At 44.0% G+C, this 15,317-nt stretch overlaps 1 protein-coding gene across 2 annotated transcripts in view; it reads right to left on the reverse strand.

The window, feature by feature from the left end:
- LOC106574560 (cysteine/serine-rich nuclear protein 3) overlaps positions 1-14,985 on the reverse strand; it is a 30,538-nt gene extending 15,553 nt beyond the window's left edge. For both annotated transcript variants that reach the window (XM_014150538.2, XM_014150534.2), the window contains exons 1-2: positions 14,734-14,985; positions 13,730-13,779 (exon numbers count right to left, since the gene is read on the reverse strand). The gene's annotated coding sequence lies outside the window, so the exon portion shown is untranslated. The remainder of the gene's footprint in view (positions 1-13,729; positions 13,780-14,733) is intronic.
- Positions 14,986-15,317: the final 332 nt, after the last annotated feature.

Genomic DNA, 15,317 nt, shown 5'->3' on the forward strand with positions numbered 1-15,317 from the left:
TGGCCGTAACTAGCAAAAGATCATGGTTGATGTAGTCGTTTTCATCCTGCCTGAGAGAGTCAACCGGGAGCCTCCACGTATCCTGCCTGCCCGTGATAGGTCTGTGTCTGCACGTGGCCCTGTGTGACGACAAATGTAGCAGTCAGAATGGATCACGATTGATCATAATAAACTAACGGCCTTGAAATCAAATCAAATGTATTTATAAAGCCCTTTTTACATGAGCAGATGTCAAAAGTGTGTATACAGAAACCCAGCCTAAAACCCCAAACAGAAAGCAATGCGGATGTCTTATGGGCACAGAGGGTTCCGGCAATGGCTGATGTAGTACCCCATAGTACCCCGTTTGCTGTATCAAAATGTGGGGCACTGTCGTCACAGCAATGTTTTTAGTGGAGCGGTGCAGCTGCTCGGAGACTACTTCCCCATCGGAGGAGCATGCAAGACACGCTCTCTACTCCCTCCAACTCCAGGAATTGAAAATAAGAGTAGAGTTGCCATAGCTAGCTAGCCTCTTTGACCGCGGCATGGTTCGTTTACAATAACCAAGCGACTTAACGCTACGTATACTGAACAAGAGAGCTACCCCAGCAACTCCACCGTGGGGAGGCAGGAATAGCTAGTAGTAGCTAGCTCGCCTCGGCGAGTTAGCTAATCTGGATAGCACGCTATGCAGCGCTTGTTCGCTAACCTGGTCTCGAAAGTGTACGTAGGACCGGATCACTGAGGTGGGACCCGGACCCTTCTGGGAAGAGAATCAAGCGGTGCTTAACCCCTGCAGACACAGGCGGCGGGGATACCCACAGAACCTGGTCGCCCTCTCTCTTCGAGTAGCCTCCTGTAACCGGCGACAGTGCGCACAGGAGCCGGGAGACATTCTACCCGACCAACAACCCAAACCATCAGCTGAGGTACGGGCACCCGGGAGAGGAAGTCACTATTGGAAACAACAAGCCCCCTAAAGAATGCTACACGATTGTCGAGAGAACCTGTGCCACGGATTAGTAGGGGAACAGTGTCAGCCATCCCCTAGTCTCGCACACGAACAGATTCAAGTGAGGGCAGCCTGAGCAAGCACCGAGCCGAGACATACAAGACAACTAACATGAATATCTTTTAATTAATCTGGCCATGGTCGCGAATCCAAACCCGGCTTGTTAGCCTTCGTCGTTTCGGTCGCGTAAGCCAGCTTACTTATTGCTATAGCCAGGCCAAACAATTAGAAGAATAACTAATTGTTCGTGATTAAGGAAATGTATGAGAACCATACAAACTTCAGCACATAACATCCAGGGGGTGAGCAACTCTCTACCACTACGGGACAGTTGAGATGGCACAACGTCAGACGGTCTCGTGTTCCAATTGTGTTTTCGCCAGCGTGCGACTCCCCATAGTATTGTAACGACCCTGGGTTTATAAGCGCGGAAATCGACTCTGCCGCTCGAGCATGCTTTTGCGGCACAGTCGATAGCGCACAGGACTTCGGGCTTGAAGGTCGAGGGTTCGAAACCTGCTCCTTGCTGTTTCATTTACATTTACATTTATATTTAAGTCATTTAGCAGACGCTCTTATCCAGAGCGACTTACAAATTGGTGCATTCACCTTATGATATCCAGTGGAACAACCACTTTACAATAGTGCATCTAAATATTTTTAGGGGGGGGTTAGAAGGATTACTTTATCCTATCCCAGGTATTCCTTAAAGAGGTGGGGTTTCAGGTGTCTCCGGAAGGTGGTGATTGACTCCGCTGTCGGAAGTGATCGGACCTTGCATCCACGACAGTGCGTGTGCTTGGCCGGTGAGCGCGTTCCTGTAAGACGTTGAGTCGCAAGCTAGCGCGAGGACGTGCTCTTTGAAAGGAAGGAGTAGTGTAACGACCCTGGGTTTATAAGCGCGGAAATCGACTCTGCCGCTCGAGCATGCTTTTGCGGCACAGTCAATAACGCGCCGGACTTCGGGCTTGAAGGTCGAGGGTTCAAAACCTGCTCCTTGCTGTTTCATTACAGTATGTTGTACCGAAGTTGACTGACTGAAAGGGAACACGCATTAAGGAATGCACACACATGTAATCACCTGCACTCTGCGTGCACACACACAGGACTCACAGAGGGATGTTTAAGACATAATACATGGATGTTGCAGCGGCAGCCCTGCCCCCCCCCCTTCCCATCCCACTCCACATTCAGTACAGGACATCTCGCTGTCATACTGTGTTCAACCGTGTTGCATCTTGCCTAGCTATCTTGTTTCAAGAGGACCACAATGGAAAGTCCCAGATGTTATCGTATGTTACCCTCCATGATTTTACTCATGCGCATGTACGGCTTTTCAAGTTTTATGTGTGCTTGTTGGTAAAAAAGGTTGAATGAATAAACGAAACTAAAATTCAAACACAACCCCCCACAGTGACAGTATGGGGAGATGGTGGGAACTGGGTAAGGGTTTCCATGGCTGTATCTAAGCATCATGTACCGACTTCCTACACTTCATTTCAGTCATGTATTCTCATTCCCATCCTCAGAATCCAGCGCTCCATACACCATGCTACCTATTCCTTGAAAACCCTGCGGTGGTTGCCATGACAACGGTGTCATCGTATACACGTATCTTAGTAAGAGAAATGTTTAATTCAGACAGTCATCGCCTGATATATAGACATTGTGGATACTCTGTGCAAAACAATACCACTTAAAACTGTGGATTACTGTCCACACAAATCACAATCTCATAATAAATGCCTCCTTACTGATGGCCACAAAACAGGACCTGAGGCTGGGAGCTTCTCCCTCTGTGACCTGGTACCGGATGACATCATGCACCAGATGTCATCTCTCTCTCTCTCTCTCTCTCTCTAGGAAGAACAGTAAGCCCTGCAGCATGATATACACTAGGAACACCACGCTGTATAAGCTCCCTCCACACCAGATGCTACAGATAGTGTCCTGTGCTGAATGGATCCCACTCGTGAGTTTCCCCCATAAAATGTAAAAGTACCAAAGGTGAGAAACTATTACCACTACACTTCAATAATGTATATTTCCACTGACTGACCTGTGTCATATCGCCTTGCAAACTCCAGGAATGCTCTAGTGCATTACCACAGTATTCACTACATAAACGTCCACATCGACAGGGCTCCCAGAAGAACAGACCTTGCTGCTACCCTCTTACTCTATTGTTTAGCACCCAGGAGTCTGTCTAGCGTTCACTATCTTTCTCTCTCTACCCCCTCTCTGCCTCTCCCTCTGGTGTTGCTTGCTGTCAGCTTTCTCAGCCAGCTTCTCTCTCCCCTCTAGCGCTCTCTCTCTCTCTCTCTCTCTCTCTCTCTCTCTCTCTCTCTCTCACTTTCTCTCTTTCTCTCAAACTCTGTTTCTCTTGCTCTCACTCTCTTCCTTTCCACACAAAGACTCGTTAGTTTGTGCTGGCTGAAGTGCTGAAGCCTGACTGAGGTAGAGGAGGAAGTCCTTGGAGATCACGTAAAGAGAGAGGATAGAATGAAAGAAGAAGGGCAGAGAGAGAGAGATGGGAGAGAGAGAGAGTGATGGGAGAGAGAGAAGGGAAAGAGAGAGGGGGGGCTGGTGTACTCAGACAATTTCGACAAAATAGCAAAAAGTGCAAGGAGACAGATCTGCAATACTAAATCTCCCTTTTATAATCCCAAACCCTGTATTACAGGCAGACACAAAACCACTGTGTCACTTTACAGGCTCAGGTTGCCACAAATAGCATGGACATGAGTGACAAAGCTTAGTGGGAAGCACTGATGCCAGCCCCGTCCTGACCCTGTCCACAGACAGTCAGTCTCGATGATGAATACGGGCCAACTGTCAAATCAACTTAACTCACTGGCCTAAAATACCCTCCTGCATCTCCTCTCTTCCTCTCTCTCTACTTCCCCTTTCCTCTCTACACCTCCTCCTCCTGTTTAAGGACTCTTGGAAGATTAGTCCAAATGGGGACTATAAGAGATCCAAATAAAACAAAATCAAATCCTCCATTCATGTTTGGATTCATTGGGTTGATGGTGTGTGTGTGTCACACAGCAGAGAAGAGCCCTGACTCACTCACTGCAGTGAGACTGGTTGAATTAGCGCTAGGCTAGCTAGCCAGCCTCCATTCAGCCTCCAGGCAGGGAGGTTGAACAAGGAAGCCCTCTCTAGATTCTAGAATGACGTCACAGAGAGGGTCAGTTAAATGGGATTCCTAAAGGAACGGTCCCTAATGTCATCTGGTGCTGAAGAAGCCTATTGCCGCAGACACACACACACACACACACACACACACACACACACACACACACACACACACACACACACAGGCAACAATGTCTCCTCTTCCTATCCACCCACCCACACAAATGTGCTCTTTCTTTCAGTTTGAGTTGAAAATGTTGCTGGATTGACAGAATTTAGAGAGAGAGTGAGAAAGAGAGAGAAGTGGACAGACAAAGCCTAAGAGAAAAATCTAAAATTAGACTAGGCGCCATCGAACAAATCACGAAACGATGACTCCATGCCATTCATATGTTCTGCCATTATATTCCAAATAGACATGAGTCATGAGCAAATACCAGACAGAGCGCTGTATCTCCCTTATTCAGAGAGCTGTATCTCCCTTATTCACAGAGCTGTATCTCCCTTATTCAGAGAGCTGTATCTCCCTTATTCACAGAGCTGTATCTCCCTTATTCAGAGAGCTGTATCTCCCTTATTCACAGAGCTGTATCTCCCTTATTCAGAGAGCTGTATCTCCCTTATTCACAGAGCTGGAGCTCCCTTATTCAGAGAGCTGTGTTCAGAGAGCTGTATCTCCCTTATTCAGAGAGCTGTATCTCCCTTATTCAGAGAGCTGTATCTCCCTTATTCAGAGAGCTGTATCTCCCTTATTCACAGAGCTGTATCTCCCTTATTCACAGAGCTGTATCTCCCTTATTCAGAGAGCTGTATCTCCCTTATTCACAGAGCTGTATCTCCCTTATTCAGAGAGCTGTATCTCCCTTATTCACAGAGCTGTATCTCCCTTATTCACAGAGCTGTATCTCCCTTATTCACAGAGCTGTATCTCCCTTATTCAGAGAGCTGTGTTCAGAGAGCTGTATCTCCCTTATTCAGAGAGCTGTATCTCCCTTATTCAGAGAGCTGTATCTCCCTTATTCACAGAGCTGTATCTCCCTTATTCAGAGAGCTGTATCTCCCTTATTCAGAGAGCTGTATCTCCCTTATTCACTGAGAGAGCTGTATCTCCCTTATTCAGAGAGCTGTATCTCCCTTATTCAGAGAGCTGTATCTCCCTTATTCACAGAGCTGTATCTCCCTTATTCAGAGAGCTGTATCTCCCTTATTCAGAGAGCTGTATCTCCCTTATTCACAGAGCTGTATCTCCCTTAAACACAGAGCTGTATCTCCCTTATTCACAGAGCTGTATCTCCCTTATTCAGAGAGCTGTATCTCCCTTATTCAGAGAGCTGTATCTCCCTTATTCAGAGAGCTGTATCTCCCTTATTCACAGAGCTGTATCTCCCTTAAACACAGAGCTGTATCTCCATTATTCACAGAGCTGTATCTCCCTTATTCAGATAGCTGTATCTCCCTTATTCAGAGAGCTGTATCTCCCTTATTCAGAGAGCTGTATCTCCCTTATTCACAGAGCTGTATCTCCCTTATTCAGAGGGTGTCAGAGCTGTATCTCCCTTATTCACAGAGCTGTATCTCCCTTATTCAGAGAGCTGTATCTCCCTTATTCAGAGAGCTGTATCTCCCTTATTCACAGAGCTGTATCTCCCTTATTCAGAGAGCTGTATCTCCCTTATTCAGAGAGCTGTATCTCCCTTATTCAGAGAGCTGTATTCTATTCAGAGAGCTGTATCTCCCTTATTCAGAGAGCTGTATCTCCCTTATTCAGAGAGCTGTATCTCCCTTATTCAGAGAGCTGTATCTCCCTTATTCAGAGAGCTGTATCTCCCTTATTCAGAGAGCTGTATCTCCCTTATTCACAGAGCTGTATCTCCCTTATTCAGAGAGCTGTATCTCCCTTATTCAGAGAGCTGTATCTCCCTTATTCAGAGAGCTGTATCTCCCTTATTCACAGAGCTGTATCTCCCTTATTCAGAGAGCTGTGTTCAGAGAGCTGTATCTCCCTTATTCAGAGAGCTGTATCTCCCTTATTCAGAGAGCTGTATCTCCCTTATTCAGAGAGCTGTATCTCCCTTATTCAGAGAGCTGTGTTCAGAGAGCTGTATCTCCCTTATTCAGAGAGCTGTATCTCCCTTATTCAGAGAGCTGTATCTCCCTTATTCACAGAGCTGTATCTCCCTTATTCAGAGAGCTGTATCTCCCTTATTCACAGAGCTGTATCTCCCTTATTCAGAGAGCTGTGTTCAGAGAGCTGTATCTCCCTTATTCAGAGAGCTGTATCTCCCTTATTCAGAGAGCTGTATCTCCCTTATTCACAGAGCTGTATCTCCCTTATTCAGAGAGCTGTATCTCCCTTATTCAGAGAGCTGTATCTCCCTTATTCAGAGAGCTGTATCTCCCTTATTCAGAGAGCTGTATCTCCCTTATTCAGAGAGCTGTGTTCAGAGAGCTGTATCTCCCTTATTCAGAGAGCTGTATCTCCCTTATTCAGAGAGCTGTATCTCCCTTATTCAGAGAGCTGTATCTCCCTTATTCAGAGAGCTGTATCTCCCTTATTCAGAGAGCTGTATCTCCCTTATTCAGAGAGCTCTTCAGAGTCACTACGGTCGTATAATGGTGCCATGGGTGAAAATAACAAGAGAAACGTCTGCTTTAAGATGGAAGGTGACAGAAAGGTGTTACAACATCAGTCCCTCTACGACTATTCTGACTGTCCTGTGTACGTGTCTGTCTGTCTGTCTGTCTGTCTGTCTGTCTGTCTGTCTGTCTGTCTGTCTGTCTGTCTGTCTGTCTGTCTGTCTGTCTGTCTGTCTGTCTGTCTGTCTGTCTGTCTGTCTGTCTGTCTGTCTGTCTGTCTGTGTGTGTGTGTGTGCAGCAGCTACAGTTTACCCATACATGAATGAAAACTGGTTGCTATAGCAATACCAGACATATAGCACCCAGACAAACGTCCCAAATCCCACAGCCTAATGAGAGAAGGAATACCCTTCCATCTTAAACCAGCGCACCACTCAAATCCTATAAGGGCCATTCTACTTACGTTCTACTTCTAAATTCTACTTAGACATAACAGAATAGAATGGCTTGTTAGGCTGATATAGTATTGGGGAGGGCTGACATTCTGTCAGTATGCACTCACAGTCTAAAGCTTTTGGAGAACAAAGACCAACGTAAGATCATGAGCTATTCGCAAAGTTGATCTACGGACACTTGTCTCATGAGCTAACACGTCACTGGAAATTAAATTCAGTCTCTAGAAAATGTTAAACAAATGCACTCTAATGAGAGGTATAACATATATTCATTTCCCACTGACTAAATAAACAGTAGCCTTTACCACTGCACACAATATGGCCTAGCTGTCGGAAGCACGATAAGAGGAGATAGTGGAGACGTCCAACTGTTTCCTACAGCGAGGTAGTGAGCCCTTTTCGCTGCTCTCTTCGCCCTCTCTTCTCCTAGTGACTGGTGAAACTAATTGTGCTGCATTTAAAATCTGCCACTGATTTCTCTCTCAGCCACTGCTCTCTCTCTTTCTCTCCTCTCTCTCTCTTTCACCCACAGTCCCGCTTTCTGTCTATTTCTCTCTCTCTCATTTCAACTTCTCTCTCCCTTTCCCTCTCTTTCGGTTTCTCTCTCTGTTTCTCTCTCTAGCTCTCTTTATCTGTTTCTCTCTATATACATATGTTTCTCTCTATCTGTTTCTCTGTCTCTATCTGTTTCTCTCTATATATCTGTTTCTTTCTCTGTCGACATCTGTTTCTCTCACCCTCTATCTGATTCTCTCTCTATATCTGTTTATCTCTCGATCTGTTTCTTTCTCTATGTCTGTTTCTCTGTCTCAAAAAAATAAAGGGAACACTAAAATAACACATCCTAGATCTGAATGGATGAAATAATCTTATTAAATACTTTTTTCTTTACATAGTTGAATGTGCTGACAACAAAATCACACAAAAAATAATCAATGGAAATCCAATTTATCAACCCCTGGAGGTCTGGATTTGGAGTCACACTCAAAATTAAAGTGGAAAACCACACTACAGGCTGATCCAACTTTGATGTAATGTCCTTAAAACAAGTCAAAATGAGGCTCAGTAGTGTGTGTGGCCTCCACATGCCTGTATGACCTCCCTACAACGCCTGGGCATGCTCCTGATGAGGTGGCGGATGGTCTCCTGAGGGATCTCCTCCCAGACCTGGACTAAAGCATCCGCCAACTCCTGGACAGTCTGTGGTGCAACGTGGCGTTGGTGGATGGAGCGAGACATGATGTCCCAGATAAATTGGCTTCAGGTCTGGGGAACGGGCGGGCCAGTCCATAGCATCAATGCCTTCCTCTTGCAGGAACTGCTGACACACTCCAGCCACATGAGGTCTAGCATTGTCTTGCATTAGGAGGAACCCAGGGCCAACCGCACCAGCATATGGTCTCACAAGGGGTCTGAGGATCTCATCTCGGTACCTAATGGCAGTCAGGCTACCTCTGGCGAGCACATGGAGGGCTGTGCGGCCCCCCAAAGAAATGCCACCCCACACCATGACTGACCCACCGCCAAACCGGTCATGCTGGAGGATGTTGCAGGCAGCAGAACGTTCTCCACGGCGTCTCCAGACTCTGTCACGTCTGTCACATGTGCTCAGTGTGAACCTGCTTTCATCTGTGAAGAGCACAGGGTGCCAGTGGCGAATTTGCCAATCTTGGTGTTCTCTGGCAAATGCCAAACGTCCTGCACGGTGTTGGGCTGTAAGCACAACCACCACCTGTGGACGTCGGGCCCTCATACCACCCTCATGGAGTCTGTTTCTGACCGTTTGAGCAGACACATGCACATTTGTGGCCTGCTGGAGGTCATTTTGCAGGGCTCTGGCAGTGCTCCTCCTGCTCCTCTTTGCACAAAGGCGGAGGTAGCGGTCCTGCTGCTGGGTTGGTTCCCTCCTACGGCCTCCTCCATGTCTTCTGATGTACTGGCTTGTCTCCTGGTAGTGCCTCCATGCTCTGGACACTATGCTGACAGACACAGCAAACCTTCTTGCCACAGCTCGCATTGATGTGCCATCCTGGATGAGCTGCACTACCTGAGCCACTTGTGTGGGTTGTAGACTCCGTCTCATGCTACCACTAGAGTGAAAGCACCGCCAGCATTCAAAAGTGACCAAAACATCAGCCAGGAAGCATAGGAACTGAGAAGTGGCCAGTGGTCACCACCTGCAGAACCACTCCTTTATTGGGGGTGTCTTGCTAATTGCCTATAATTTCCACCTGTTGTCTATTCCATTTGCACAACATCATGTGAAATGTATTGTCAATCAGTGTTGCTTCCTAAGTGGACAGTTTGATTTCACAGGAGTGTGATTGACTTGGAGTTACATTGGGTTGTTTAAGTGTTCCCTTTATTTTTTTGAGCAGTGTATATATATGTTCTCTCTCTGTCGGTTTCTCTCTCTATATGTTTCTCTCTCTCTCTCTATCTTTCTCTCTCAACATCCCTCTCTCTCTCTCTTTCTCTCCTCTCCCTCTCTCGCTATCCATATCTATTTCTTTCTCTCTCCCTTGCTCATTCTCTCTCATATTCTCTCTCTCCAATCAAACGTGGAGCAAGGAGATTCAAAGTAATTATCTAGATGAAAGTGGAAGGTTGCTGTGTATCTCCTGTCTGCATTCTGTCTGCTAGTTTATTTAATGGTAAGTCTCTAGACAGAAGCCTTAAAGAGGTGTGAGCATGGTTGGCTATGATTGGAGAATAAGTTTACTAAACCCAGGCAAATACAAAGAATACAATACATTTACAATGGTTTGCTAGGTTATAATATATTTTTTTATAATACTAAATAATCCCAAATAATGACCATCTCTTACAATTAATGAACATGTGAAATGAAATAATCACACTTTCAGCTGACCTCAGCACCCGGGTTAATTCCTAGATGTTTCCTTTTGTAAGCGGCTTGTCCTCTCCTAGGGGGTGAACAGCAATATGCTGCTGGAGACTGAGTGAACGTTCCAATCAGCTGCTATGGCAACCAGCCATGAGGAGGAGGGGGAGTGAGGAGGGGGGGGGGGGGTGGAGGCGAAAGGAGAGCACTATGCTGAAGCATGAGTTGGACTGGGAAGTATACCACATCTCACAAAGAAGAACTGTTATGTATGCTGAAGAGGAGAGGACTATAGATACAATATACAGTGTGGCTGCACACAATTAGGGATACACCGATATGACAATTTTGTCTGATACCGATATCCAATATTTTCCTTGCCAAAAAACTCGATACCAATACCGATAACCTATATTTAACATTTTAGCAGACTTTTAAGCATTCTAGTACAGTTAAATAGTTGAAACAGTGTCATATGTTCATTTGTTCAGTTAGGAACAGATTGTTTAATAACTTGTAAATTAGAAAAATGACACATCCATGAATGTATTTTATCGGCACAACAGATATTCATGACACAAATATTTTAGCTGCCCCGTATTACAAAGATGGTGAAGTTGTTGGTGGCTCTTCTTACTATCCAATCTTGACCGTATGGAGAAACTTAAATGCTTTGAAAGAAATATTGGTTCAAACTAAAATGCAGTTAATAATTTTAGCTTTAACCTCTATGGGCTAGGTGGGACGCAACAGCCAGTGTAATCCCGTGGCGCGATATTCAAATACCTCAAAAATGCAAAAACTTCAATTTTTCAAACATATGACTATTTTACACCATTTTAAAGACAAGACTCTCATTAATCTAACCACACTGTCCGATTTCAAAAAGGCTTTACAACGAAAGCAAAACATTAGATTATGTCAGCAGAGTACCCAGCCAGAAATAATCAGACACCCATTTTTCAAGCTAGCATATAATGTCACATAAACCCAAACCACAGCTAAATGCAGCACTAACCTTTGATATCTTCATCAGATGACAACCCTAGGACATTATGTTATACAATACATGCATGTTTTGTTCAATCAAGTTCATATTTATATCAAAAACCAGCTTTTCACATTAGCATGTGACTAGCATGTGACTAGCATTCCCACCGAACACTGCCGGTGAATTTACTAAATTACTCACGATAAACGTTCACAAAAAACATAACAATTATTTTAAGAATTATAGATACAGAACTCCTCTATGCACTAGATATGTCCGATTTTAAAATAGCTTTTCGGTGAAAGCACATTTTGCAATATTCTAAGTAGATAGCCCGGCATCACAGGGCTAGCTATTTAGACACCCAGCAAGTTTAGCATTCACCAAAGTCAGATTTACTATAAGAAAAATGTTATTACCTTTGCTGTCTTCGTCAGAATGCACCCCCAGGACTTCTACTTCAATAACAAATGTTGGTTTGGTCTCAAATAATCCATTGTTATATCCAAATAGCGGCGTTTTGTTCGTGCGTTCAAGACACTATCCGAAAGGGTAAATAAGGGTTACGAGCACGGCGCATTTCGTGACAAAAAAATTCTAAATATTCCATTACCGTACTTCGAAGCATGTCAACCGCTGTTTAAAATCAATTTTTATGCCATTTTTCTCGTAAAAAAGCGATAATATTCCGACCGGGAAATCGTTTTTTATTACAAAGAGAGTGAAAGTAAAAGCATGCTATCCCCTCAAGCACGAGCCTCAGTCTAATGGCCCTCTGATAGAGCACTTGCCAAACGCGCTAATGTGTTTCAGCCTGGGGATGGAATTACATCGTTCAGCTTTTTCCCGCCTTCTGAGAGCCCATGGGAGCCGTAGGAAGTGTCACGTCATGCCAGAGATCCCCTGTATTTGTTAGAGATGATCAAGGAGGGCAAGAAATGGTCAGACAGGCCACTTCCTGTAAGGAATCTTCTCAGGTTTTGGCCTGCCAAATGAGTTCTGTTATACTCACAGACACCATTCAAACAGTTTTAGAAACGTTGGGGTGTTTTCTATCCAAAGCCAATAATTATATGCATATTCTAGTTACTGGGCAGGAGTAGTAACCAGATTAAATTGGGTACGTTTTTTATCCGGCCGTGCAAATACTGCCCCCTAGCCCCAACAGGTTAACTGCTTGAAAAAAGGACTGTCTCAAGGCTGTCATAAACTGCTATAAATGGCACAACTTAAACTTTTCAAATGTGCTCAACTGACCAGACTAGTAAAATGAGAGCAAATTTACAACACATCATCTCATCTTTAATTTAGGAAATAAAACAATTATCAAGAGGATAAGTACATTAGAGTGTCTAGTTTGAGAAACAGACGCCTCACAAGTCCTCAACTGGCAGCTTCAGTAAATAGTACCAGCAAAACACCAGTCTCAACGTCAACAGTGAAGAGGCAACTATGGGAAGCTGGCCTTCTAGTAGTAGTCGCTGATCTTCTGGGGGTGATGCACTTTCAAATTAGGTTTGTGGTATTGAACGATTTCACTTTCTCCCCTTCTCGGGAAATAACAGCAGCACAAACGTTGCATATCGCCTTTTTGTTATCTTCCTTTGAAACTTTAAAATAGATCCACACAGCAGACATTGTGGGCCAGGTTAGGAATGCTGTGTTGCACATGTAGCACTGTATTTTTCGTGACGTCATTACGTCACCTACCTACGTTATATAGGTATGCACTTCAGCTTTGACATCGGTTTTTGACATCGCCGTTAAACTAGAGATTTTGACATTTTTGGCTAATATCAGCCGATTCTGATATTCTCACCGATATATCGTGCATCCCTACACACAATAGTTCTGGAGCTGTATCAATGACAATACAGAATGATCCATTGAAATATAGAATAGTAATACAATTCTACATGTAAAATACAGTATAGACTATCATATTATTACTATGCATTTTGAAGCATTCATTGGAAGTGTAACTAGAATACTATTTTTAACCGATAATGATGCAACCACTTTCTCTCTCTCTCTCTCTCTTGCTATGAAATTGTAACAATATATCCTTCACCTTAATAATATACAGTCAAAGCCTGATGAAAACATGGCATGACTTCTAGTAATATAGTTTATGCATTGGGAATTGCTTGATGATGGATTTGATAGACAGATGTTGACAGCCGGAGAATCAGGGTGACCTTTACAGAGTGTGTGTGTGTGTGTGTGTGTGTGTGTGTGTGTGTGTGTGTGTGTGTGTGTGTGTGTGTGTGTGTGTGTGTGTGTGTGTGTGTGTGTGTGTGTGTGTGTGTGTGTACCGGACAAGCACTCTCTCAAAGATGGCCAAGACATACAGTCTGGAGATGCATAAACAAATTCCTGTTTTTGTCTTTGTGTGTATGTGTCTATGTCTTTGCATTGTATTGTGTAATAACACCCCATACTTCTCCAGCTCTATTTTCTCTCCCCTGCTATCTCCTGTAGAGATAATAACCATGGGGAGGTGGACAAAGAGAGGCTCTACCGAGATATATCAAGTATCATTCAGCCTGCACTGGCCCTTAGCTGCCCCACTCACTACATGATGGCTTGTCCCATCAGGAACCTTTTAGGAAACGCCACAGACGGCTAACAGGGCTGCTAGTTGGACAGACCTTATATGGAGTTTATGTTTAAAATCAGTATACAAATTGAAATAACAATGCTTGGACAAGTTAAAGCCAACCTACCTTAGATGCTGAGAGATCAAGTTAGGTTGTTGGCATGAGAAGTTGCTGGCCTGTAAGGAAATGCGCACAGGTGAGGACTGATGAGCTAATGTATTCTTATTTGACATTGGCTGAAATATAGCGACACACAATTCACTGATAGCATGGATTGGGTTCCCATAGAAACTACTCATGCAGTGAGACACAGCTTATAGTGAGAGTTTGGCTTGGGGGAGTGGAAAGCAGGTGTTGCTGCCCCACCCCCCTCTTCCCCCCTCCTCCCTCTCTTTCTCCCCCTTCTCTTCTGGTGATGAGTAATTGGTTCCCAGGGGACTCAGGAGTGGGGCTCTACACACACACAGATGCCCTTTCTCAACAGACTGACTGGGGCTGTTGCCTCTCTGCAGCACTGAAGTGTAAGTGTGTGTGTGTGTGTGTGTGTGTGTGTGTGTGTGTGTGTGTGTGTGTGTGTGTGTGTGTGTGTGTGTGTGTGTGTGTGTGTGTGTGTGTTTACAAAAGCATAGATTTTTTTTAATGATAAGACATGCAAATACAGTTGAATCAGTCTGTTATATCTATGCGTAACTTCAGAATAAGTTAAACAGAAAAGGTTAAACTATGATGTCATTAATGATACATTTTTTAGGGGTACTAGCAGATAAACTACAGCTTATATAAAACCAATGTAAAATTGTTTAAATAATAAAACATAGTGGTGAAACCTATTGAATGAAAACATAATGTAGTTATGCCTGTGACAACGCAAGAAACCCTGAAGGCTATGACGCCTCTATGACAAACCACGTATCCTACAATAAAATGTACTATTCTATTCCATAACACTTTATATATACATAATATGTCCATTGTCAGTGTAACATCTCTCAAATCATGCACTCAGCTTGTTTAAGATTCAGATAGTGAAAAAGCACAGTAATCAGGGTATTGCGGTATACAGTGCTATATAGGAATTGAAAAGGATAGCGGGAAAGACCAATACAGAGGTATCAAAAACAGTGACTTACCAATCATGTTGTCAAACCATCACGAAAAACTGTCAACTGTATAAGATGATGTCCCGTATTGGCTAAAATAAACGAACAAGTAGTCTAAATACAACTGTTAAGTGAAAGGCTAATTATCAATGCAGCTGAAATGATATTTGCGCACCATACACACAAACGCAGAACAGAGTGACATGGTCCTGTAATTGATTATGTCGTAAATGAATTAGTCGGTTTTGCAGCACGACAGATGCGTGGAGGATTTTTCGGCTGCGCGCGCTGACAATGGTGGAGAGAAAGGAGTTGACGCGAACCCTACAGGCAACGTGACTAAGGTTAGCCAATCATGCCCAGGTGAATGAAATTAGACGTGGACTACCAAAGTGTCCGCTACTCTTTTAGCACATTATGATTCGTGTTTTTGCAACATTGTAACCTATCTTTGAAAACATAAAACAATATTTTTGCCAACTCCAACTAAAATAATTGTGGTCTTTGGTCTTCAGATAAGAAATTGTGTTTTGTGTGTGTGTGTGTGTGGCTAAACTAAGGATTTGTTGCGATTTCAAGTGTTTTGCTGCCATCCAGTGGAAAGCTTGTCTAGA

The sequence above is a fragment of the Salmo salar genome, chromosome ssa16 (assembly GCF_905237065.1).
Source record: "Salmo salar chromosome ssa16, Ssal_v3.1, whole genome shotgun sequence".
Lineage (NCBI taxonomy): Eukaryota > Metazoa > Chordata > Actinopteri > Salmoniformes > Salmonidae > Salmo > Salmo salar.